This window comes from Amblyomma mixtum, chromosome 6, assembly GCF_055824585.1.
Source record: "Amblyomma mixtum isolate Tamu chromosome 6, ASM5582458v1, whole genome shotgun sequence".
NCBI classification, from domain to species: Eukaryota; Metazoa; Arthropoda; class Arachnida; order Ixodida; family Ixodidae; genus Amblyomma; species Amblyomma mixtum.
In genome coordinates this window covers 88,221,368-88,248,698 of record NC_143017.1, presented here as the reverse complement: position 1 = coordinate 88,248,698, position 27,331 = coordinate 88,221,368, and the positions used below count along the sequence as shown (strand labels likewise).

Below are 27,331 nucleotides of genomic sequence, written 5' to 3'. Positions count from 1 at the left end.
CAAACATACCTCCTGTCCCTTCTGAATAAATGTTTTCACCACCACCACCACCTGAGGAGCCGTTTTATTGCGAAAGCAATACTGCTAGCACTTTTCTGCCGTCGGTGGAGGACGTTCCTTCGCTCCGGCGCACGACCACGTGACAGCGTGACGTCACAACCAGAAGAGAGCAGGGGCCCCAACTCGTCTCATCGGCCGTAGTCGTTCCTTCGCTCGGCGCGGCGGCTACCACGTGACGGCCTCCTCGGCCCGCCGCGTGAGGGCGCTCGCTAGGAGAGGATAAACGGGGCGCCGCAGGCGCGCTCCGCTTAGTCATGTCTGAGGAGTTGTAGAAGGCGTCGCTGGAGCGACGTGCTGCGCGCAAACGCCGGCGCCGTGCCGAGGAGACAGATGAAGAAAGGCAAGAGCGGTTGGCTAAGCAACGCGCCTATGCCGCACAATGGCGAGCCCGGCGGCCTTCTACAAGTTCAGTGAGCGAGAGTAGTTTCATGCACTCTCTGAATGCCAAACCACCAGCAGAGCCAAGCGCAGCCAGGGAGCTATTGCTTTCGCAATCACTCAGGCTTAACCAGAGCTAAGCCACAGCTAATTTTTTAAACAGGTGATCGATGCACTCACATCGTACACAAGGGTGAGTTTTCGCCTCTATAGTAACGCGGCCGCCGCGGTCAGGATTTTCTCGCCCGTCCTCAGGGGCGCTGTCTGTCTGAAAAATTTTTATTATTGTTACAAAATAGGTTTGGTTTAGTTTGGTTTATGGGGTTTAACGTCCCAAAGCGACTAAGGCTATGAGAGACGCCGTAGTGGAGGGCTCCGGAAATTTCGACCACCTGGGGTTCTTTAACGTGCACTGACATCGCACAGCACACGGGCCTCTAGAATTTCTCCTCCAAAGAAATTCAGCCGCCGCGGCCGGGATCGAACCCGCGTCTTTCGGGCCAGCAGCCGAGCACCATAACCGCTCAGCCACCGCGGCGGGGTTATTGTTACAAAATATGGAGGGAGTTTGGGGTATCCCAGAAAGGGCCACCTCTCACAACCACTAGGTGCGCTCATCAGTACAGGAGCCCTTCGGCGACCGCTGCGGCTCGGGCGCGCTCGACCAGGGCCTTCTGGCTCACCAGGTCAGAGCAGCCGAGCAGAGCTGCCTCCCAGTCCTCCCGGGTGGGGTTGGGTTTTGGGGCGGGGTTCGGGGTTGACTGACATGCCCATACCATGTGAAAGATGTCCGAAGACTTTTCCGCACAGTACGGACACTTTCCTGTACGAGCAGGATCGAAGTGCTTTAAAACTGCCGGGCACAGCAGTGTTCTCGTGTAAAGACTGAGGAATGTGCGTTCCTCCGTCTTTGTAAGGCCCCTACAGGGCTTAGGATAAACTGCATGGCCGGATTGGTATAATTCAGTAATTTGTCGAAAAGTGAGGGCCGGATTGGGTTCAGGATCCGTTTCGCAAGGGTCTGAAGGCGTTGCCCGGAGAGTGAGCGCGCGGGCGGCGGCATCTGCCGTTTCACTGCCTTTGAGGCCCCTGTGAGCAGGAGCCCATACGATCGTTCGAGACAAGGGGCCCCGAGGTAGTCGCTATTTTGAAGGATACGATACGCAAAGGAAGGAATGTATCCCTGTTTAATATTTCTTCAGGTCCCTGTCGAGTCGGTAGGATGGATGGAAACAACTTTATTATACACACACACAAAAAAAAAACTTCCAGGGTGGTCCCCTACTGGTCCAGGAGTCCACGGGCTAGTGCTTCACGTAAAGCCCGATCCACTAGCCATTTCTGGCCAGCGGGCTGAGCGGTCCGTAAAGCAGCCTCCCAGGAAGAATGAGTGGGATTGGGGATGGGGGATACTGCCTTTGGGGAAGGACATTCCCAAAGGTAATGGAAAAGTGTGGATTTGGGCACGCCACAGGTGTTACAATCAGGAGGAAAGGTGGGATGAAAACATGAGAGGCGGTGGGGTGAAATAAAGCAGCCTGTCTGTAACTGCCGCCATGTGGCGCTGGATAAGGGCGACAAGGTATTGTGGGGTGGTGGCAGTGTCATGCGGCTGAATTTGTAAAATGTGGTAATTTGGTGATATGTAGAGAGGACTGAAGGGGCTTCTTGCGCAGGGTTGGGTGCCTGATCCTCCGGGGTCCGGGAGGAGAGTTCTCGGGCCAGCGCATGAACGCGCTCATTACCGGGGATCGAGGCATGCCCAGGGACCCACGACAGAGTAACCGTTCGGTCTAGAGAGGTGGCCGTGGTAAGAATACGGTGTGTTGCCGGAGTCGCCACGCCCTTTAGGTAGTGGCGGTACGCGGCCTGTGAATCTGTGCAAATTTCGGTTATGTTTTTGTCAATGATGGAGTGGGCCAGAGCAAGTGCGATGGCGGTTCCTTCCGCCTCTGCAGGCGAATTAGTTCGAATAGTGGCGGCAGCCCCCACTGTGCCGTCTTCATAGGCTGCGACTGCCGTGAAATATCCTGGTTTAGAATTTTGTGCCGCGTCCACATAAAGGATATCGGAGCGGTTGCTGTATGTTTTGGTGTAATAGCTCGCTCGTGCCTGCCGCCTACCGTGATGGAGACTAGCACTCATATTGCGCGGTAGGGGCTACTGATATATGTGATCCTGCGTGCGCAGAGAAATCATGTAAGGTGTAGGACTTGTTGGGGTGGGAATTGGTGGATTGAGACGTAGCTGTCGCAGTAGGCATTGTCCTGTTTCCGTGCGACTCAGGCGGACTAATTGGTTGGTGCGTTGAGCCTCTATTAATTCGATCACTGTTTTGTGGGTACCAGTGGCCAGGAGACGTTTCGTGCTAACCGTCCGTGGAAGACGTAAGGCAGAGGTGACAGCCGTGCGTATTAGGATGTCTGCCTGTTTTCTTTGCCGCTGAGCGAGTATGTGGTATGGAAGGTGGTATGTAATGCGGCTAATGATTAGTGCATTTGTCATATTGAGGGTCTCGCGTTCAGACAGCCCATGATTGCGTGCTGCCACCCGCCTGATAAGTGCAGCGACCTGTTTGGTCTGTCTCTGCAAGAGCTGAAGGGTGGCGGTTGCATCGAGTGTGTTGTTAATTAGAAGGCCGAGAATCTTCACCTGAGGCACAATGGGCACTGGATTCCCGTACATGTGCAGTTCAATCGGGGGGTCACTGCGGAGGGGTTTCAGCTGCAGGAGCTCCGATTTATTTGGAGAGCAACGGAGGCCTGTGTTTGCTAAATGAGTGGTGGTGATGTCTATGGCAGATTGCAGGATATCCTGGGCTGTTCCAAGGGATCCTCCCGTTGTCCAGAGGGTTATATCATCTGCGTATATGGCTGTGTGGAGCCCTGGGACAGCAGCAAGGGCCTTTGCCAGTGGCGCTAGGGCAATGTTAAAGAGTAAAGGTGATAGAACCGCCCCTTGTCGGGTTCCCCGGTTAGGCAGGGGGAAAGGCTGGGAGGCAATATCCCCAAGGTGGAGGTCTGCCGTGCGCCCCTGAAGGAAGGCCCGAATATATTGCCATATGCGGGTGCCACACCCCGTGGTGGCTAATGTCGTGAGGATATGGTCATGGCTTACTGTGTCGAAAGCCTTATGGATATCCAGGGCCAGTATGGCTCGCGTAGAGGCTGTACGACGCTTAGTGCAAAAGAGGGACTCTTTAAGCGCGAGAAGTACGTCTTGCGCCGAGATGTTTGGGCGGAAGCCGAATTGAACGTTTGAGAGAAAGCCTGTTGTTTCTAGGAATGGTTGCAGGCGATTGAGAATGACATGCTCGAAGAGCTTGCCGACACAGCTCGTTAAGGAGATGGGGCGCAAATTTTGAAGAGTGAGGGCTTTGCCCGGTTTGGGTATAAATCGCATGCTGGCATGGGTCCAGGCTGATGGGAGCGTCCCAGCTTGCCAGTGGTTATTAAAGAGCTCCGTGAGTTCCTGGAGAGAGACATCGTCCAGATTGAGTAGTGCCTTGTACGTTATGCCATCCGGCCCCGGCGCCGTAGAGCGGCGAATACTAAAGAGTGCTCGGCGGACTTCGCTTAAGGTGATGTCGGCATCAAGTTCTGGGTTAGGTGGAGGTAGATTGGGTGGATCTGCCGACTGGGGTATGTAAGTGTCCCGTAGTTGGCCAATTACGTCGGTGCCCTTTTGGAGCTCTAGTTGTATTAGACGTTGTGTGTTTACTTGTGTCTGAGATTTAGTGGTTGTTGGATCCAAGAGAGCGCGTAGGAGGGACCACGTGCGTTTAGTGCTTAATGTACCCTTGAGGTCGTTACAAAAGGTTGCCCAGTTTGCGCGGGCTAGCGTGTTCGCGTATTCTTCTGCCTCGCGAGTGAGAGCGGCTATGCGGAGTCGCAATTTACGATTGTGTCGCTGGTGACGCCAGCGCTTGAGAAGTCCCTGTCGGGCCTCCCATAGATGAGCCAGATGCGGATCAACCTGCGGTGCCTTAGGGGTATTTTTAATGCTTTTGCTGTTCGCCTGGATGGCCTTCACCAGACGGTCTGTCCAGTCAGTGACAGTGCGGGGTTCTGTCGAATCAGTTGCCAAATATGAGCGCAATTTATCCCAGTCAGTGAGAAGCTGCGAACGAGGGTTGAAAATCTTGGAATCATAAGATATAATAGTGGAGACTGGAAAGTGGTCACTTCCAAGGCTATCCTGGAGCACCGTGTGAGATTTAACGATTATGTTCGGTGTGGCCCATGTGAGATCGAGTGTGGTGTCGCGGGTGACGCTTGTGCCAATGCGAGTGGGTACGGTGGGGTTTGTGATCAGGCTAAGGTTGTAATCAGCCATTGCGGTAGAAATCAGGTTACCTTTGGGGGTATCCGAGTTGTATCCCCAGTGCGTGTGACGTGCATTAAAATCACCCACCACAAGAAGGTTTGAGGAACGGAAGGAGCCCAGGATACCCGGAATAACTCTGCCTTTATCTTTAGGATTGCTGTATATGTTAATAATAGTGAGGCCATATGTGTGTCCTGGTGAGCTGAGCTCTATCGCGGTATTTTGAGTGCCCTTGCTGTCGGGCGTGTTTGTCGGTGTGCGGTCTAGTACCGGCATGGATGCGAGTGTCAGGATTGCCGTACGTGGTGTAAGGGCTGCCGTGTGATAACCGCGGATATCAAAGCGATTTGTTTCCGTCTCTTGCAGAGCGATGACATGGGGGGGGGGGGAGGGAGGGGGGGAGTTTGCTATATATGCGTCTAGTTGTGCTTGTTTTCGGCGTATGCTGCGACAGTTCCATTGCCATATAATTGTTTCTGCTGGTGTGTTGGACTGGTGTCGCCGCCGATGTTTTCGCGTGTTATTGTTCTGCGCCATGTTGCTGGTCTGGATAGAGTGGATGAGGACAGGCAGCGGGTTCAACTGCGCGCTGCTTGCGAGGCAATTCCTGATGCGGTACAAGTTCGAAAAGCATGTTGATGCCGGCTTCATGTTTTTCCAGGCATGTGTTAATCGTAGCTTCTATCCTGTCAGCCATGGACTGTATCAACTGTGCCTGGGCTAGTATGAGCTGTTGCTGCATCGCTCCGAGTTGTTCAGCAACTATAGTATTTATTATGGTAGTGATTTCTGAGCGAAATTCAGCGGAACGTATGTACTGTTTAACCGCCTCTTGAGGTGTAATAGGGGAGTCAGGGTTTCGAAAAGAGGTGGGAGTGGAGGCTGCTTGGACGGACGACTCCCCGCTTTTAGCAGAGCCGGCTTCTTTCTCGGGTGCAGCGTTCCGGAGTGACTGCGTCTCCTGGGTCTCCTGGATGTGGGATGCGCAATCACTGGCTTTCGAGGTACAGGACCATGGCTCGGTGGCGTCTGTCTCGGTACCACTGGGCACCCGAAGGGGTTGAAGTTGTGCGAAATCGCGTTGTGAAGTTTTATATCCGGCGTTCACGGTGTCCACACTGCGCTTTTCCGTGTGGTCTTTGCTATCTTGGTTGTCCGACGGTTCTGAGGTCTCGGTCTCCATGGTCTGCTCCAAAGGTGTCTGGGCACCCGTGGTGGCCACTGGGCTTTCCTTCCTCAGTGGTGGGAGGGGTGGCCATTGTTCTGTGCTTTGGTTCCAAGCTTTCTTTGGATGGATGGCGAGTGCCTTGCTTGGACCGTTTTTCTGATTCCCTTTCGTGGGAAGTGTTGTGCTGTTGCTATATCCTTGAAGTTCTCCCGGCCGGTCGGCTTGGGTTTGGTTAAATTTGGGCCGATGCTCAGTCTCGTGCTCCTGCTCAGTCTTGTTCTTCTGCGCATTCTTTTGCTTCTGCTCAGGCTTTTGGTTCTTCTGCATTTGGCTCTGTGCAGCAATGTCTTTATAATGATGACGTCGGATTACGGCTTCATCAGCTTTGCTTGTCTTTTTCCCTCTTGTGGTGTAGTTCTGTCTTGCCGGGCAGTTCGTGTCAATGGTGGAGTGGTCCGATGTGTCGCAGACGATGCAGTACTTTTTGCAATCGACATGTCCTGGTGGAGGATTGCGTACTCCGCAACTGTAGCATCTTTTCTCCTGCGGAGTGGGACAAATGTCAGCACGGTGCCCTATTTTCAGGCAGCATCCGCAAACCTGCATCACTCGTCGGAATGGTTTGCACCTGTATTCGATGCCGCTGAGGTAGACAAACCGTGGCACTGCTTTGCCTTCAAAGGTATATAGACATGCCCCCTTGGTGCCGAAAGGCCTCGCTTGAATGATGTTGATTTGTTGGGCATATGTTTCCGTGCAGTTTAGTAATTCCTCTTCTGAAGGTATCGGTAAGGTGCCGGTAATGATGCCTTTACATGAGTTATCTGGTGAGGCTGCATAAGCGCTCATTGAATATTCCTTTCCTCCTAGATTGATTGCTTGGATGTTGCATATCTGTTCAGTGAGGTCCGGATCTGGGTTGCTCAGAATAGCGATGTTTTGCTCGGTAATGATAACTCGCGAGTCCTGGTCTGCGGCGGCTAGCGCAATGGCGACCGCCTCCGCATGTGTTATGTCTTGAGCTCGGAACGTTAGGCCATTCACCACGACGTTTTGGTGGACGACTGCAGCCGTATACCACCCCCCATGGTGAGGGCCGGAGGAGTCCACGTAGAAGATTCCGCGTTTGTTTCCATAGTGGCGGGTCAGTGTCTCCGTCCACGCAAGGCGCCTGCCACTGTGGTCGTCACGTGTCATGTTGGCCGGAAGAGGACGCACGTGCAGGGCGTATCTCCAGACTTCGGGGATGCGTACGCGCTCTTCCGTCAGTGTTGGGTGGCGGATGTGTAGTCGGGCTAATAGGCGGCGTCCTGACGGCGTCTTTGAAAGTCTTGTGTATTGATTGGTAAAGTGTGCCTCCCGGAGCTCAGCGAAAGTGTTTACCATCGCCAGGCCCATGAGGCACTGGTTGGACGTGTTCACCGAGAGATCGAGGGCACGCTTGTACATCTTTCCGAGAATCACCTCGAGGGCGTTCTCGTCAACTTTGCGCAGGTGAAGGTAAGGAGTCGAGTAGAGTACTCGACTGGTCACGAACCGTAACATGCCGTAACGACTGAGTTACGACGGCAGGCCACATGGCTGGGTCCAACCGGGGCCTACCAACATGTATTGGTGGAAAATTCTCGCGATAATCTGCCATTGCTTACCACCGAATTTCAGATTTATTTGCGGAAAATTTTCATTTTTTTTAATTAAACGATGTATGCAGCTTGTTCAATTATTGAAGGCTTCATAAATTCCTGTTGTCTCGAAACTGTGAAAGAAAAGAAATGGTAGTACAATTTGGCCAAGCGCGGCCCCTATACACGTGTTAAGGGCGGTAGCACTTGGTTACCCAGGCCTGTTAGTAATATTCCGTCCAGCGGTAGCTCAGTAATCTCCGCAGTTTAGTTGTTAGCCTTTGCGTGCTACCCTGTGTATAGTGTATAGGCGAGATTTGTGTATCTGCAGTACCTATCTGTGTCTTGCAGTTTTTATCAGTGCTTTTGTATCAACCCCTTCCAAGTGGGGCGGGGGGGGGGGGGCGCTGTGACGGTACACAATAAACTTCTTTTTGTGTGTTTAGTTATGCGGCGGTGTCGCCTTCTCGTACCACACGTGGCGACCTATCAGTGATGACGTCACCACGTGATGTGCGGTAACGACGACAATGTCATGTCATGAGAGCGAGTGTGACGTCACCAAACCGGAAGTGGTCCGACAACGCCTCGACGGGCTATGCTAGGAGTCCGCAAAATTGTTCAGAACAACGCAGGTCAATACGGCTGTGGAGCTAATTTAGTTTAGTTCAAGAGGTTTAACGCCCCAAAGCGACTCACGCCATGAGGGACACTCTAGTGAAGGGCTCCGGAAATTCCGACAACCTGCGGTTCTTTAACGTGCACTGACATGACACAGTACACGGGCGTCTACAACTTCGCCACCACCGAAATTCGACCGCCGCGGCCGGGATCGAACCTGCGTCTTTCGGGTCAGCAGCCGAGTATAATAACCGCTGAGCCACCGCGGCAGCTGAAGCTTACGCTACAAAAGCCGTCGGCGTAGTAGTTGACGGCACCGCTTGTAGGAAATAATCAAGGTGTGTGTGTGTGTGTGAGTGGGGGGGTACATAAAAAAAACAGTCGTATCATGCTAACCGTGTGCCGCAGAATGTTCCGGATAGTGTCATACGATTCAGCGTGTTGTGCAGCATAAACTTACTATAAATTACAGCCTAGCTCGCGGCAGGGATTCGAACCGACAAGCTATCTATAATCGGGGGAACCGGCGACCTATAATCGGGGGCTGCGCAAAAAAAAAAAAACCTTTCGTGCGCGGTTCGGGTGGCCACCAAGATAAGTGAGCCTGTTACTGAGTCATTTCCTTTCCTCAAAAAAAACAAAACAAATATTCGATTTGTCCGACGGGCGAGGCGTCGCGCCGAACGGGCGATGGCGTTCCTTGGACTCCCTGGCAGCGCTGCAACACGCTGCCGCGTCCCACTTTTAAAAGCGAAGCTTAAGCGTCCAACACATTTTTACGTGCGTAGCCTGCGCGTACGCAGTGGCCTCCACACCACATGCGAAGAGCTACGTTTGGGAGACGTGAAGTATATACGCGTGGACACCAGCTCAAAGGGAGCTCGCTCTAATCATGGACGCTGCGATTTCCACGAGTTTCGCGTGAGGTTTACGTGAGGTTCGCGAGAGGCTCACGAGAGGCTCTCGCTTCTCACGGACGCCACGTTTCCAACCAGAATGGGCAACAGCGTCACTCGAGACGCCTGTCCGGGCCTCACACCAGTCAAGGATGCTGCAAACCTAAGCTGGAGCAACACCGACTAACACTTGGGTAGCGACCATTATACCCTATCCATCAGCCCATATAATCCCCGGCTGATTTAAGAGGAAGATCGATAGCGCTCGTATCACGGACTGGCACAAATGACGGGAGTCCCAACCCCTTTTAGACATCCCCTTCACCGACATAAACCAATGTAGCCATAACATCAAGAACCACCCAACTCGCTTTCGTAAGAAAATCCAAACGACCGAAGACTGCCCCGGCGTCGACCCACACCTTCGCCATCTTTGGGAAGCACGGCGAAGTCTCATCAAGGGGTGGAAGAAACAGAGATACACTTGCAAGCTTCGACTTCGCATAGAGCAAATCAATGCTCAAGCTGCTAAGAGCCAACTTGCTAAGAGCCCTCACTGACCCCGCTCAAAGCAAGTCGGAATACCGCGACAGAAAGAACAAGATCATCCGTTCATCCACGGGCACCAATGAGGAGATCCTTGAAACGCTGCAAAACAAATATTTATGCACAGATCCACCAACAACCCATCCAGAATACAGGGGACTCCCTAACGATGAACTCGACGCCCCAATTACAGTAGAGGAGGCTAGAGCGGAGCTCGCCTTCATGAGAGCACCTCGCCAGGACCAGATGGAATCTATGTCCGAATGCTTTATAATCTCTCTGACGACCAGATCACATCCCTCGTAAACTACTTCAATACACACCATTGGAACAAAGGCAGACTCCCAACATTAAGGAAAATTGCAGAGCTAAGATTCATTCCCAAACAGAACAAACCCCTTCTCCTAGACAATCTCAGACTCATCTGTCTAACCTCCTGTCTCGGCAAGCTCTTCGAAAGAGTCGTCACCACCAGACTGTCCAGACACTTGAAGGAGAACGGCCTGCTGCTGCCCGCACGGTTTGGTTTCCGGCCCCGCCTATCGACGCAGGACGTCCTCCGTCACCTGTACAAGGTCCTAATCGAAGTGCCTACCAAACACCAGAGAAGAGCCATCCTGGCACTGGGCCTGGAGAGAGCATTTGATAATATACGCCACTCAGGGGTCCTCGGCGGACTGATGGACAGCAACTGCGGAGCCAAGGCTTGCAGTTACATCAGACTTCCTAACCTCGAGACAGGCAGTGCTCAATCTAGGATCCCTCCGGTCCAAGTCCAACCGAATCCAAAATTCTCGGGCAACATATACCACAGGGAAGAAAGAACACCACGACCATCAACAAACTCACGAATAAAACACACCAAATTATTGTACCTGCCCAGTCAGGAACAAGAACCACGGTCTAAAGGAGAAGGAGACGGTCCGTCTTGTCCAAGCCTTCGTGGTATCACGTCTAGCCTACGGGACCGCGTACCTTCGCCTTTCCCAAGCAGAAGAGGCAAAGCTGGAGGCTGTCGTCAGGATTGCCGACAAGACGGCGCTGGGCCGTTCCAAGTCAGCACCAACGACCAGATTAATGTCTCCCGTAGTTTACACAGACACTCCGGGAAACCTGGGAGGCTCACAGAACATCCCAGCTGAACCGCCTAGCAACAACCCAGATGCACCGCCTACTACTCGACAAAATGCATTTGACACTGCCTTAAAACATCGACCAAAGGACACACCTATCACTGACAACACACAAGAGACTCTACATCTTTCCGATCGCCAGACACATGCACCCACAATTAGATATACAAAGAAGAAACGCCAGGGCAGAAGTCCTCCGTAGAAAGTGGGACGACCAACCGGACACTCTCTATGTGCACGCGGCCGGCCCTCAATGCGGAAGGATGACCCTGGCTGTTGTCAACCCACAAGGACGTCTGGTTAACGCTGCATCATCAAAACTATGAACCCCCTAACGCAGAGGAGGCAGCCATCTACGAGACCCAACTCAAACATCCTAACAGACTTCCAGAACGCCTACCGAAACCTTATGAAAGGCCAAGTACACCAGACAGCACTCTCAGTAATGAAGAAGCACCCACATAACAAAGCCAACATTACTTGGTTCCCCGGCCACATAGACGAGACGGGAGGGAATGCCGGTAGTGGCTCACAGGCAAGCCCGAGAGTTTCTCTGATGAGACCGTGTCTGATGAGACCGCGGAACGCGATCCACAACCAGAGACCACTTACAACGAACACCTTCAACACCACAGGTTGGAGAGGCACACATACCCTATGCCGCACGAAGATCTAAGCAAGATTGAGAAGCCCACACTCAAGACACCCTCATAAGGATACCTTTATACGACCCGCCAAACTAAACCTTTGGTATCCCACAATCTATAAACCGCAATACCACACTGTGTAGAAATAGCCTCGGCTTATCACATGGTGTGGGCTTGCCAACTAAATGCCGCTATCGACCCTATACTAAACCCAGACCCGGGGCAACGGGAGGCTATTCTGCTCAGCGGAGGCCCTGATCACCAGCGCGGACCGGCACACAGGGCCCTCGCTGCCGCGCAAGCCTGTGGTCTGCCAGAATAGGCGGCCCACTCAGAAGCCCTTGAATATCCTTTCTTCAGCAATCAAGAAGTTTGCCTCTCTCTCTTGGGTATTGGAGCTACGCTTATGCTAGCTCTATTTTCCAAAGAAATGTTGGTTGTAGACTGGACTATATGTAAGGCGGCCCGGTATCCGACCCTTCGTAGGATTTGTCTGCCCGTTTCTGTTGTGAGCAAGTGTTCTCTTTGCCTACTCCCATGAAGGGTGAAGAATAGCCATAGTAAATCACATAAGACGAATGACAGGAATGAGCGGTAGGGCAGTCCAGTCTACGTAGACGGAGCCCTATATCCCTCTCCACATGGAAACGCAGTGGTAGCCACCGCGGTTGGTCCCAACTACCAAGATCTCGTCAGCCTTTCCTCACATAACTGCATCAAATTACAGTCAGAAGTGGCTGCGATAGCCCTCGCCATACAGCACGGGAATGCTACCGGCCGATCCTATTCCTACCACATCGTGACCGACTCACAGGCGGCTTGTCGGCTCCTCCTTACAGGCAGTATACACATAAGATTGCTCCCGCTAGTCACGAGCAACCCCGAGTCAAATACATAAATAAAAGATCAGGTAACTAAGATAGAGCTGTTATATACTTTTCTATTTAGGGATGATACAGGTAAACTGTCATTCATGATCTGAGAGAAACAGCCAAATGCGCTCCACACAATTTTTATTCTTATAGTTATTTCCGTCTCATGATCCAGATCACCGGTCACTACCTGCTTTAAGTAGACGTATTCTCAGCCACTTCCAGCACCTCGCTACCAATTGTAAACTGCTGTTCCCTTCCGAAGGTGTTGAACAATACTTCAGTTTTTAGCATATTAATTTTTAGTCCCACCGGTCTGCTCTGCCTTTCTAGCTCATTTATCATGCTTTGCAGTCATCTCCTGAACGACGTTGCAAGGCATTGTCATAAGCGAATCGCAGATTTCTCCATTAACTCTCGTTCCCAACTGTTCCCAATCACGACTCTGAATGTCTGCTGTAAACAAGCGGTGAATAGCACTGGCGAGATCGTGTCTGCTTGCCTGACACCCTTCCTTATTGGAATTTTATTGGCGACTTTATGGAGGACTATAAATCCCAGCAGCACAAGTAAGTAATCGGTCCAGTAATGGAAGTGGATGGGTTTGCAGTGGCCCTCTGTAGGACCAGTATTTTTACACAAGGCTTTTCTACACCCTGATTCCGCTATGTCTCTATGGCTGCTGAGGTTCCTACTGAGTCAAATTCTTTCTCGTAATCTATACGAATGCAATATAGACGGGTTGGTTATATCCTCCACGTTTCTGTATCACCTGACTGAAAGCGTGAATACGGTCTATAGTCGAACATTCTTTACGAAAGCCTGCCTGATCATTTGGTTGATTGATATCTAAGGTTGCCCTTACTCTATTAACGATTACCTAAGTAAATACCTTGTCGGCGACGGGGAGTGAGCTGATCAGTCTGTAGTTTTTCAAGTCTTTGACGTCTCCTTTGTTATGAATTAAGATAAATTTAGTGTTCTTCCAAGCTTCTGGTACACTCGATGCATTGCGCATACAGGGTGGATAATTTTTCTAGCACAGTATACAACCCGTCCTTCAAGAGATCTGCTGTTACCTGATCCTCACCAGCTATCTTCACCCATATAGGCGCAGCACTACTACCGCCGAGTGCTATGCCAACTACAACACACAGCCAGAGACGATTCGGCAATGGCCGAGTGGTCTGAAGCATCCTGAAACGGAACTGTTATGTATGCGCTGGCGCTGGTTCGAAACCCAGTCAGGGCTATGGTGTGGACAAGTTTGTTTCCAATCCCTCAACTGTACAGTATATTGGCATCAGGAAGTCTTTAATCCTAAATGTACGTACTGCAATGGCATTGCAGATCTAGTCCACATGGTTTGGACCTGCCCTTCATATAACGACCCGAATAGAAATGTAGAATCCTGGTTACTCAACCACGAAGCAGAAGAGCAATGCAAGTTCATCGGTCTCGGCCTGACCGCCGCCGAGTCTCAAGGGATTCGGGCCGACGGTTAGGGGAATGAATGGCGGTTTAGGCTAAAGCCTCGTTAATTTTGACGGGCGCAAATAAAAGTTCTTTCTCTCTCTCTATCGTGTTCAACATCCGATCAGCCGCGATTTTCGCCCGACGTACTTTTGAGTTTGCCAAGATCGCTGGTGCCAGGTCTGAAATCCCGATTGGGGCCCCACTGGGATATGCATCATAAGTGTCACCTTCTACAGGTCTGCCAAAAATGTGAATACTCCTTCCAGCTTGTCCCGACCCCGCTGTAAGTGCGCAGCACGATTTTCTCGTTTCTCAAAGCGTTAGCAATCGAGGACAGCGAGTGGTGGGAGCCGCGTAATTTCGTCCTTGAACGCATTACACCACGAGAATCGCCGCGTACTGAGCTGTTGCCCCAGCGGAGCTATAACAGCGTGTAGGGGACGTAGGCCCAGAATAGATACACCTTCCCCACGTTTCTGGACTGTTATTGTTTACGCAGCTGTTCTTTTCATTTCGGCGAGCACCTGCGCGCAGCCGTCATTTTCTACAGCCTTTGTTCGTAGCGCGAATGGCGTCAGAAAAATATATATACACAACTTCGTCTCGAATGTTACTGCAGAGTCACCAGTTGAAGCTGCACGGTAAACCGACATTGCCACTAAGGATGTTTGACGCTTCGTGATAAATCTGTCGACGCTGACGACTGCACTTTTGCGCTTTCACTAGAACATGCAACAAAGGGTTGAAATGTTTTCAGCGGAAGTCTTAGCACTTTCAGCAGCTGCTAAAAGGATGCAGAGAAAAACAACTAAAACATCATATATCAAGAAGGCGAAAGGAGGAAATTAAGCATGATGCGAAAATGCAGTGAGGACAAGCACCAACCGGAACATCGAACTGCGTGTTTGTGGTCAGCATTTCAGTCCCTGTATTAGTGCAGAATATTGATCTTTTTTTTAGAGGAAAAAAAAAAAGCCGAAATGCACGCTGCGCTCGTAGAACTACGCAAATTCTCCAGGGGTACGTTGCTGTTATTGAGTCATGGCTCGGTTTGTACCCATAGCCAAAGGTTAAATTACTGATCACCACAGCGTGGCTTCTACTCTATTACCGGTGATCCGTTACAAAGTGATTTTGGTCGAAATTCTAAACATATAAGAGAACTGAGGCTCTCTGACAGCTTGCCAGGAACATGGTCAATGCAACCCGAGAGAATTTCATGCTTATAGAGCACAACACTGAAGTTAATTAGGGCAAAATTCCGCTATAAGAACATAATACTGCAGTTTAATAATCTCATATTTTAGGCATAAACCTGCTTCGTCCCCGTGGTGTGCAAGACTTGCCAGGTTTTGGCGTAGAGATGATGATGGTCGGTAGAGGTATGTGCCTACAAAAATGGCCGTCGTGTTTAAATTATGAATGAATTAAATTAAATTAAATTATAATTAACTATTGACCTTGCACAATAGAGCCTAACGTGCAAGGCCCAGAGCAAATTAGATCAGTTGGTAGAGTGACTGGCCCTGTGAGGCTATGGTCCTGGGTTCGAGCTCCGGACTAGTACGAATTTTTCTTTAAAAAGCGAAATTTCTGTGGAAGCTAGAGTTATATTGAAGCCTTATGGCCCCGCTTCGGTGGATATGAATGAGCCATTACTCCCTTATTACTAAAGAAAACATGTGAACTGATTCCTACATGCCTATTTCCATTCAGTTTACATAAGAAGAGCGACGGCAGACTGGGTGAGTTGGCATTCCTTCGTAATTTTCCAGCACCGCTTCTCTGTCCAGGTTTTGAAGCACTGCTGGATAATTACACAAGAAATTGGCCACTGCGTTTCGAGTGAATGGGCTGGACTCAATTAATCTTGGCTCAAAAATGTTTCCAGAGAGCTGTAAAACTACACGTTAGGCCAAACGGTAATATAATAACTTGTCTGTCATATATTGTAACCTGGAGGCGTAACACATGCACTCCAAGGTTATGCTTTTAAGCTTCAACAATACCAACAATGCATGCGCAACTTTCGTTGAAATATTTTCGTTGCGTGAGCACAAGATTTCTTTTACATCTGATCGCGATGAAAACATTGCCGGCCACAGTATCGAACATAAGTGTCATATGTTGTTTAAAGTACTCGGACGCTCTAAAGATCAACTACAGAGAGAGGCATTTCAAGCGGCGCTGATCGCAAGATTTGGCAGTGACACGTGTGTCAGTACACCCTCAGTGCATCTTTTTAAGAAAGAGCTAAGGTTTCTTGATACAGCGTAAAGTGTGTTCGTGTTTTTTGCATCCTCCTCGTATCTTCAAGAAGTGCGTATGCTCATCGGTGTTGGTAAAGAAACATTCGTTTCAATAAACATAGATGTAAGCCTGCGTGTCTGTCTGTCCTTTAGCGCGGCTTTGTTCTTGAAAAGTGTACCACATAGTAGTAGTGCTGAGTTGCTAGCACGCTCAGATATCGAAATGAATTTCTATACGTCACTGACGCAATCTCTGGTTGGCGCAAACCAAGGAGTGCAACTACAAAGTTAGTTGAAATGTTTCCCATTTGTACAGAGTGCAAAGCGCTTCTCTAGAACACGTTCTGCGAGTGTTTCGGGCTGAACACGCGATATCTAGCGATAACATTTCTTAAAGATGGGCTTTATGTAAGCATGTGGCGTTAAACTCATGAGATTTCATCCCGTTTTGCCTTGCTGGTCGCAGCGGCATTGGGAGCTTCGGAACACACAGTTCGGTCGTTCTAGACAAGTTTTCTGTCCTCCGTGCAAACAGCGGAAGAAAAAGTATAATGCAGTTCTTGAGTTCGATGCTTCACAAATATACATTTACTTGTCGAGAAGGTCTTTTTTTTTTCGCGTTGCAGCATTGTTTTATTTATCGAGTCACTGTTTCATCAATATAGCTGAAACGGTCCCCCTTTAACAGTAATGATCAGCTTTTTGTTAAGCAGTCAATGATGAGGTATAGGGTAATTATTACCGATCCAAACTAACTTCCTTCTATTGACGTTCTTGAGGCAATGGGAAATTGGCACCCTACTGACTAAACCTCATGTGAGACTCGATCGACCTGTAGGCAGTTGGCTTCCCGTCGACTCACACCAGTAGGGAACGCTTCGAAATCTCAAAGAATGAGCTCAATAAAATTTGAGTTTTTATTGAACCATTATAGACTCCACAAGGACTCAATAAGTGGTAACTGAACTCAATGTGCATCTTCTTAAGAGACAATTAAGTAGTCTCATTTGAGATGAGCACCTGGTAGCTGCCATCCCCTCTAATTGACTAGGTAAGGTATAAAGAGGCGATGAAAAACAAAGCACAAGGTATTTATCGCCCTTTTTTTTTTACAACAAAGGAGCCGTATGCATCTGCTTATGTGATTTCTCTAATAGTCGCGATATCGTGATTTGCGGCCTTCTAGGGCCGCGCGGGGTAAAAGACTGCCTCAGAGGCATGCATGATCCTGCAGAGGAAGGTTGGAAGGTTATTTGAGTCCCACTGATAAGTATCCGACGTCTTCCGAGACCTGACGTCCCTCACAGTGGATAAGACAACAGATAGAATGCTTCGCAGGTTTTATGTCTCTTCCGGTAGAATATCACTAACAAATACAGGACTGATTTTATCCGCATGCTTTTCCTGCATTAAGAATAATTATTTGAATGTTATAATGAAACCAGGAAAAGCGTTTTAGATTGCCTTACTCGGTAGAGTTATGAGCATAATGCTTTAACGAAAGCTGAGTTTGTACACTGAACAAATCATAAATCAGTATCTGCTCACGCGCATATGCCATAATGTATGAATGATTACGATAAAAAAGAACTCACTCGGCGGTCTATGCTACGTTGAAAGCCGCATTGAGCAGCTCTCAGCCGACTTCGTACGAGTACGTACTTAGTTCGTGGCATGTCAAAAGTCTTAGGAGAACACACGTCATCACATTATCACGCGTCTCACGGGCCATTCTTTTGAATATAATGGCTACAAGCAAAATGCGTTCAAAGCTTTGAAAAATTTTGCACAGTTTGCACTTCAGGGTACACCGGTAAGTAGAGAAGCAAACCTTAACCATATATAGAGTCATTTCTCAATTTTCTTCGTTTTTCTTCTGCATTAGTTATTACGGACAACTTACTTCATGGACATCTTTGCTTGAGAAACATGTCCCATACACAACAATTCCGGACAAAAGCATTTTTGATCTGGAAATCTTTTATGAACGCAATTTTTTCATAATATGGAAGCTTTGACTATAACAACCAATATGCCCGCAGATCACCCGAAGGCGGGCTTGAATTCTTTTTTTTTTTCAATGAACGTTTTTGCTCTCGCCATAAGAGTTCCCAATAGTTTTCTATGGGAGCCTTAGTAGTTAGATGTAATCGATGAAGACCCTTTAAAACAGATTTTGCTACATATCAGAAGAATGGACCATTAGCTTCATTATTTCCGTAAAAGTACTTCACAATTTTCGAATTTCAAAAATTTTGTTCCAAATTGTTGGACATGCATATTAACTATGCACGACTTTATACTTAAACAAACGAATTGCTGCAGCAAATGTTAATATTATAAGCGGGACTGGTTAGTTCAAGCAGGCAGGTCACTAGTTTTTAACAAGAGAAACGAATTACTGCAATAATTGCGACAAGCTGGGCTAATGAATTTTAAGAGGCTAGGTCACAAATTTGTGACCAGAGATATCAGAAAAGAGCTAATTTGTATGATGAGTGGGCCAAGCAGGGCTTATGAGTCTTAATAGAGCGGATCAGTTTGTGCTTTAACCATTTCGTATACTCACATGAAACATGCCACCGAATATACCATCTATACCACTCTCTCATCAACATTGAGGGTCAGAATACTCGTTTATTCTTCAACATTTCCTGCGCGTCTGCAAGCCCTTCGAGATGCTGTGTCCTATACATACCTCTTCTTTTTACGTTCTTGTCGGGGGCGCTTGGGTAGAGGTGCGTTTTCGGACCGCAGCGCATGCATCTGGATTCGGTGTTCCGATAGCGATCTCGCGTTTAGCAGTGATAATGTGTGGCTAGGAACCACGTGGTACACGGCGGTTGAGAGTAATTTACACCTGGCTACGCGGCCAGTCGTGCAGGTGGAAAACGCGGCGGCCGCCCTCAGCGACACTCTGTTATTTATGACTGCCTAATTGCGAAAGGGAAAAAAACAGTAACTGGCATCGGGACGTGCGTTGAGTGCGATAAACCCGCGCGGTTAAGGGCAAAGTTTAGAAGATCCGGATAGCCTGAGCACTTGTTTTCTTTCTCAACAAATTATTTCCTTTCTCAGTGGTTCGGCGGTGAGAATGTAAATTTTGTGACTCGCTGTTTTCCCGTGGCTGGTGTAGAGCGCGTGGAGTACATATCTCTGCAATATGGCAGGCGAGTTTTACGACGAAAGCAATATGCACAGAAAGTTAAAAAGAAGCAAGTAAATTATTAACTCTTTTCAAGTTATGCCTGTCAGGTTTCCAAGTGAAGTATTGTCGCATAGGAGGAAAGATGTGGGGCTCAGATAACCGCATTATAATCTCCATCAGAGAAATATGATGCCGGGACACCCTGGTTTGGTTTGGTTAACGTCCCAAAGCGACTCAGGCTATGAGAGACGCCGTAGTGAAGGGCTCCGGAAATTTCGACCACCTGGGGTTCTTTAACGTGCACTGACAACGCACAGTACACGGGCCTCTGGAATTTCACCTCCATCGAAATTCGACTGCCGAGGCCGGAATCGAACCCGCGTCATTCGGGTCCGCAGCCGAACACCACAACCACTGAGCCACAGCGGAGGCCCCGGGACACCCTGTGGTATTGAAAGGAGGTAGCACGAAACACTTTGAGGCGGACACTGGCTGCGGGGATAGGCAGCAACACATCGGTTAGTTGCCGTACCCATTACCTGTGGGTAAGCATAGAGGTTGCCATAATAGTCATGAAAAGCGATACTGGAACGCAAAGTCCACGCGCGAGTAACCTCAAAGGAAGATAATGTGACTAACACGAAAGAGACTGACATAAAGCTTCCGGCCACGTGAGGACTTACGTATGTTTGTCTTCCGATAAGTGGACGCTATCAAGTGTTCTAAGCTGCGGTACAAAACGCGCACGATTACGAAAATTAATCGAGGGACCTAAGCCGACAAAACAAAGATAAAAGACAATAAACCACAAATATAAAATTACAAATATAAAACAAACGAGCAGAACTTGGTGAATTTATCACTGAAACGTCTCGCTGTCGTCACACGCGGGCACTAAATCATATTGTATCAATCGAAGAACAAAAATAACAGAAAGACGTTCATGGACGCATTCATATTTGCGAGGCATTTCATCCGAAGGCCATATTGCAGGCACTAAACTGCAGTCTCACTGCAGAAACTTCTATAAAATACGAAATATAGGCTATCGACAATTACCTTGTCAGTGGCAACGCGACAAGTAAGTCAACTGTTGCAATACCGTTTTGCTAAAGCTGGACTTTCATATGGGGCTTACAAACACGCCGCCCGACATAGTTCATAGACTACAGAAGGGATAACCAAAAGCGGAACCAAATCGGCCGCCAGCCGGAACGAAGCTCGTGCGTGCACGCGTAGCCTTCTATTCACGAACCAGGGGGACGCGGGAGCATGAAAGAAGCGGGGGATATTGAGGGGGGGGGGGGGGGGGGGGTGATAGGTCCACCTACCGTGACGACGACGGTGACAGGGCGGAGGAGGCCGAAGGTGTGTGTTGCGTTGGCGTCGTCAGGACATTGTAATCCAAGGGGCCGATTACGGCGCGCCTCGCGAACGGCGTGGAGCGGAGATGAAGCAGTGGCAGCGGTCGCGTGCGCGGTCGACGACGACGACGTTCCCGGCGCTACGCCGGCGCTGCCGCCAGTCGCTGGTGGTGTGCGGCCGCCGACGCTCAGCAGGCACGCCGCGCCGCGCCAGGCCATGCCGCCTCTGCGACTGCTGCTGTTGCTGCTGCTGCCGGTCGGCGGCGCGAGAAAGAACCGGGTACCTCTTTCCTCGCCGGGCAGCCTTCTTCGCTCCTTCCCTGCCGCGCTCGTTCTATCACTCAGAGCGCTCGCGCACCGCGTCGTCGTCGGGCCGCGCAAGCGGCAGCAGCGCCGCTCTAATAATCGAATTCGGCGGTGGCGGCGGAGGCGATGGGAGAAGAGCCCAGCATTGGCGGAGCCTTTTTCCCCTCGGAAGGCGCGCGCGCTGCGGGGAGGGCGGCTTGCAGGAGGAACGCGCCCGCGGAAGCGGGGCGCCCCACGTGACGCGGCGCTGGCCAATCGCCGGGCGCCGGGCTCTTGCCGGGATGGAACGAAAGGTGCAATGATAAGAGAAAGAAGAGTACCGGGGATGCCTTTGGGCGAGACTGGCGTCTGCGACGCCGATCCAGCAGCGGCGGCGGCGTCTTTCTTCTTCCGACGCTCCCCTGATAGATTCGGAGGAGGGCAGGACGAACGGCTCCGCTGTCAGCGCCCTGCCCTCCGGAATCTCCCTCGGCTCAGGCGCACCCCCGACTCGGAGAGACACGCGCTCCAAGCGGAGGCTGCTGGCTCCACAGTAGCGCATTCCACGCGCACCGGCTCTACAGCATCCCCCAGGACGCTTTTTGTCGCGATAATTTGGCGCTTCCTTCGAAGCTGCTCTGCGATGCGAACTGGTCTGTTTATACACCACAGCGCCTCGTCACGCAGCTGTGGTTAAGAACTGGGCCCGCAGAGATACACCGGCAGATGGCACATAAAGTCCTCCCGGCCGTAGCCAGAAGCGCAGAACAAAACGCCGAGCACAGAACCACTCACAGGAGCTACCAGTCCGTGGCGAGCGGAAAAGTACAGGAAGCGCAGGTTGCCGCGTCACGTTCTGTTCGCGTACCGCGAATGTGCGAAATGCCAACGCCCTTGGGCTCTTAGTACAGGTACGAAATAGCACCTAGTTTGAGCCGAGCAGCGTTCCGGTGATTAGGTGATGCTGGTGTAAAGTTACGTTTTTGTGTTCATAATAATTTAGAATGAAAGAGTAGCTACACGCACGCCTAATGTGCACCATTTTCTTTCCCCATTTCGCTAATCACCAGGGTAGCAAAACACATGCAAAGGATAATGGGTCACGTCAGTTACGCTTCATGCAACTGATTTCGGCAGCAGACTTCTGTGGCGCCCATTTCTCTCCAGGCACCGGGTTTTCGTGCTTTAACGTAGTTCATATGCATATTACTGCTGCCGTAGCAAGAATAAAAAGTTGCAAAATGAATCAAATGAGCCCGCTGAAAGGATAGCGATTGCTGCCTCTGCGCGGTATGACCTGCAGTAAGAGGCACAGTGAAAGAACCTGCTTTTAAACAGTGAGGACGAAAACCAGCGCGAGAGTAGGCAGCTTATTCGTTTGGTTTTGTGCGGCGAATATATAGCCAGAAAGATACTTGTCCAACGCTAAAGCGAGTTTGTATGAAGACAGCGATACGGTTAAGTGAATTAGCGTCGATTTGGAGCACAATGGTTGGACGTTACAAATAGGGAAAAGGAAAATTTTGTAGCAGGGTGGGAGAAATGAGGCTGTTGTGAAAAGAGGGGCAAAAACGACGAAGGGTGGAGAGAGGTGATTTTGCATTCGGGCAGCACTTTGAATGTGCTCAAGCAATGGGCGCTTTGTGCAGCTGTATGAAGGGTCACCGTCAGAGGAAGCGGGAAGAGTATAGGAGTACTGGTCACTTGACAGAACTCTACTTGAAACTATAATGGCTCTCCACGCCGAAACTACCCCTTCCACCACTCCCAGAGACCAATGAACGTAAAGTTCACAATAACCAATGCCGCATATATGGGCAATATCTCATTAATGCTCTCCCATCATATCCTTAAGGCTCAGATTCAGTGTCCCCTCCAATTCTTTTCCTCATTTTTTTTCCGGTGTTCAAGATATAATCCGGCATTGTGTTAAAGTGCATATTCTTCATTTTTTCAATTTTATCAGAAATGGCATTTTATAGGCAACACTATACATGGAATGTTCTTAGCGATCTAAGCGTAAAGGAAACCTTAGTCGTGCACTCTTGATGAAACTACAAAAATAATCTCAAATATTACCAATATACCATATGTGTACAGCATATCCATCTCTCTCTCTCTCTCTCTCTTCATCTGAAGTTGAGACGACAAGTTACCCGCCGCTATTCCCTCTTTCCGAACTGCAACAACAAAAAAGTCTGCCCCTGGCTCTACAAAGACGCCCTATGTGAAACGTGCGCGGGTTCACTGCGCAGTTGAAAATTTCAACTGCACTTTGGCAAGTGTCATTTAGTCGCAGTAATTGTGCTTAGCAGCCCCTTGTTTGAAGGACTCGCCCTATTGTGAAGAGCAACAGAAGCAGCACGCGAACAAATCATATCGCACATATATTGCAGCATTTATATGATGCTACAAGTTCCTGAGAGCCAAAAGTCCTTGGGTCCTGTTTCTTATATCAGGGGTTAAACATCGACGCAATGAGGCACAACATGTGGACGATTCGAGTCAGGCTGTTAGGCGGAGAACTACTTGGCCACTGACGGAACTTAACCGGAAAAGCGCGATTAAGTGCATTATGCTCAACTACATCTGTGAAATTATGTTGCACTCCTAAAAATTCACGCTGTTTTGAGAGTGTAGTCGTGAACAATATGAGCGGGAACTAATTTTTTGGACAAAAGTGTGAGTTTACTGGTTATTTCTCCCTAAATTTGAGAACGACTTACTGGTATTATACGCCAAGTGGACAACAGGTAAAAAAAAACAAGAAAGAACTGTGCTTGCCATGCATAATTACACAGTAATCAATAAGTGAATGCTCATAATTTGTTCCCTCTTATACTGCTCACGACTGTAGAGCTTTCTGCAACCTGAAGCCGGTTGAGATGTCTCGTTAAACTACACTCGAGTGCGAAGGAGGAGGCCATACGTTGCTCCTTAATATTTCGGATAGTCATTTTTATTAATGCGTAAGCATTATATGTCCCATTGGCACAAAAGCCGGTGTCCGCCGTGTAAGGCACGAAGTTCGGAGGATATGAGAACATCTTTTAACGCGGAACCAAAATGAAATTCTGTGCGGTGTCATCGTGGTCAACGCACCACCATGCATTGATTGCACATGTGGATAAAGGTTTTTGCTTGCCAGCGTCCGGACCGTGGCAGTGCCTGCATCATAAATCTACGTCAACATGCGCAGAGCACTACATGGCGGCACAGTGCAATCAAGATATAAATGGGCCTCGTGCTGGCTTCGCAGTCACTGGGCACGGTAGCATCGGAAGCATGCAGAACACTAATCTGTTCATCTACCTTGTGTAGTTCCACTTGTAATGATTCCGCTTTCTCACACCTAAGCAGTCTTAAGTGTCTCTGCGAAGTTTTTAGAGTTTTTATTTCATTTTAATAACATTATGCACAATGTTTATATTCCGTTTTAGTAACATTACGCACAATGTTTATATTCCGTTTCTCGCATGAAATACGAGACATTGTAGAGCCAAAAGCCGGAGTAAGAGAGAGAACACAACAGTCGTCCACTCCATGACCTGTTTTGGCGCGCGGTTGCCGGCATGACAGCGAAATGTTTGTGTAGTTTATGTGCAGTTTTTGTGTAGTTTATGTGACAGTAGGTGTTTTATGTCCCACCTTGATTCAATTAATTTCTTTTATCCCCATCAGCATGGCTTCAGGAAATCATTTTCATGTGAAACCCAGCTGGCAGAGTTCACCCAAGACATCCTTAAGGCCATAGACGATAACCTCCAAATAGATGCAATCTTCTTAGACTTCTCGAAGGCATTTGATCGCGTACCTCACAACCATCTGCTTGCGAAACTTTCGTTCCTGGGAATTCCTGCTAATCTGATATGCTGGCTCGAACATTTTCTAAAAGGACGCTCGCAGTTCACATCCGCCAATAACATCCAGTCACCCTTAACAGATGTAACATCTGGTGTCCCCCAAGGGGCCGGGTTATCACCATTACTCTTCTTAATATACATCAATGACCTGCCCTCTAATATTCAATGCAAATTGCGACTCTTTGCGGATGATTGTGTCATCTATAATGCAATAAGTAGCCCAACCGATAACCTCACTTTGCAACAGGATCTTGACATTATTGCATCATGGTGTGAAAAATGGCAGATGCCTTTAAATCTTACTAAGTGCAAATCGTTGTCCTTCACTCACAAACACACCTTGACGAATCACACTTACAGCATTTCATCAGTCCCTATAACCGTTGCAAAATCTTATAAATATCTAGGTGTACATCTCACATCAACACTTTCTTGGGTCACCCACATTAGAACCATTTGCTCCGACACTTCACGCACACTTGGCTACCTGAGAAGAAATCTGAAGTCTGCATCACCTAACATAAAACAACTCGCGTATGAAACATTTGTGCGGCCAAAATTAGAGTATGCATCATCCATCTGGCACCCATGGCAATCGTATCTCACCATCGAATTGGAATCAATCCAAAATCGTGCAGCTCGGTTCATAACTTCATGTTACTCAAGAGAAGCCAGTGTCACCGCCCTCAAGCAGTCCCTCCGTCTCTCAACACTAGAATCACGCCGCGTCGTTTCCCGCCTATGCTTACTTCATACATTTTATCACAACACAAGATCACGGCACGCTCTATTAACCGCCCCACTACGAACGTCCTCCCGGCTTAGTCACGGTAACCCGATAGCACGCATCAGTGGCCACACGCCTGCTTACAACAACTCATTTTTCCCCAACGCAATAGCACTATGGAATTCACTGCCTAACGACATCGCTGCATGCACTGATCACAAAACATTCCGCGAGAAAATAAAAATTCACCTCACATAGACCTTGATCACTTCTGCGCTCTTTGTAGCGAGTATTGCTTGACGTATCTTTAATAAATGATGTATAACCTGCTGGGAAACCCTGATATGCCTACAACCCCTTTTATGTTTGTTGGTATGTTTGTTCTTTTATTGTTATGCATGTTCCCATCATCGCCGTTGTAAACAGATATATGCCCCCCCTTATGTAATGCCTTCGGGCCTTTAAGGGATCAATAAATGAAATGAAATGAAATAGACTTACTGAATTTCTCCTGTGATTGTCTGACAACACAGCTCTTGCTTCCAAATTGAGCTCGACAGAGCACACAAGGTGATCGTGTTTGTGTGTGTGCTTACATTCATCACCATCACCATCATCATCATCATCATTATTTATTTGACCCTTAAAGGCCCATGGGGGGGGGGGTATTACATAAGGTGAAGCTCACCATGACTCCGAGAGGAGTCATGGTGAGGATGCCTTGGTGTGGTACTTTTTTTGTTTTGTAGCTGTGCTTACATGTAATCAGCTTATCAAGAAGTGTGTAACAAATTCTCTGAGCAGACTTTTTCTCATCATCATCAGCCCGACTGTGTCCACAGCAGGACAAAGGACTATAGGTCGGAATCAGATTTCTGCGACAAGTTTCCAAACATCTCGTTTCCAATTTGCTTGTGCTTTACCATGGAATTATTTCTAATATTGATTCAGACACGCATTCCGTCAGGCAAGCATTGCACTAAATATACAGCCTTTGCCAAAAGTAACCAGGCTGCATGGTCTGCCTTTCATTCGAATAGTAAGTCCTCACAGGACAGGACAGGACAGGACAGGGGTTCTCCTTACCATACAGAGATTTAGAGCTTGAGGGCTGGTATAATAGCTTCAATATACTACTGAGAAGCAAACTGCCTAGCCTGGTTACTTTTGGCAAAGACTGTACGTCATAAGACGTTGCTTCATGTTTCTGTATAGGCACAGAGACTCGTAGCAAACAGCATGGAGAAAACACATGCAAGAAGAACTGTTGGTCTATACGGCTGCAACGTATTGTGTTTACGTTCATGGGAACATCAAGACTTGAGAAATGTGTTTGGGTTAACGCTGAAACGCCCAACTCAGGTCTGACGAGGATGTGCAAACAAAGGGGCAGCCGGCAGGGGCAGGATGCGATCCTCTCTTGAAATTGCTAATAGTTAAAAGAGCTTTGTTTCAATGTGATCTGACATTATTAATAATAAAAGAAAAGGCTTACCGCAAGATCTACTATTACGATTGAACATTAACTTTAAAAATGAAACCACATCCGAAGCGCACAGGAAGGACAATATGCCGCACGGTGTTAGTATACTTGTTTTTAAGATTTCGTCCGGTGAAACTGGGACAACAAGAGAGAGAGAGATCATTTAAATTTGGTTAGGGACAGCCGCAGAGCCATTCCCTGTGAGGGCTGAAGTTTTACAGTCAACAAGCAGAGATGCTATTCGTTTTCCTTTGCCTATACATAGCAGTACAAAAGCAGCAGTTGGCACATGATTCTGCATTAACGATTTCTCAGGCAACTCGTACTTGGCTGAAATCGTTAAGTACAGTGAACTGAGTATTCAGTGACGCGGAAAACGCCGTCACTGTTCGCAGACTACGGTACAAGCGCAAGCAGTCTCGAGCATGTCTCCCAAGACGCGTCGATAATGGAAAGTGAGAACAGAA

General features: G+C 48.8%; 1 protein-coding gene and 1 pseudogene across 2 annotated transcripts in view; both read right to left on the bottom strand.

The window, feature by feature from the left end:
• Positions 1–27,331, bottom strand: part of LOC149339615 (uncharacterized) — a 210,747-nt gene that overhangs the window by 87,705 nt on the left and 95,711 nt on the right. Inside the window, exon 1 of one of the 2 annotated variants that reach the window (XM_089548321.1) lies at positions 20,474–20,848. The exons of the other annotated variant lie outside the window; for it this stretch is intronic. The gene's annotated coding sequence lies outside the window, so the exon portion shown is untranslated. Of the gene's footprint in view, positions 1–20,473; positions 20,849–27,331 lie in introns of those variants that run through there. 2 annotated transcript variants of the gene reach the window in all.
• LOC149339617 (uncharacterized) lies at positions 1,056–7,129 on the bottom strand (annotated as a pseudogene).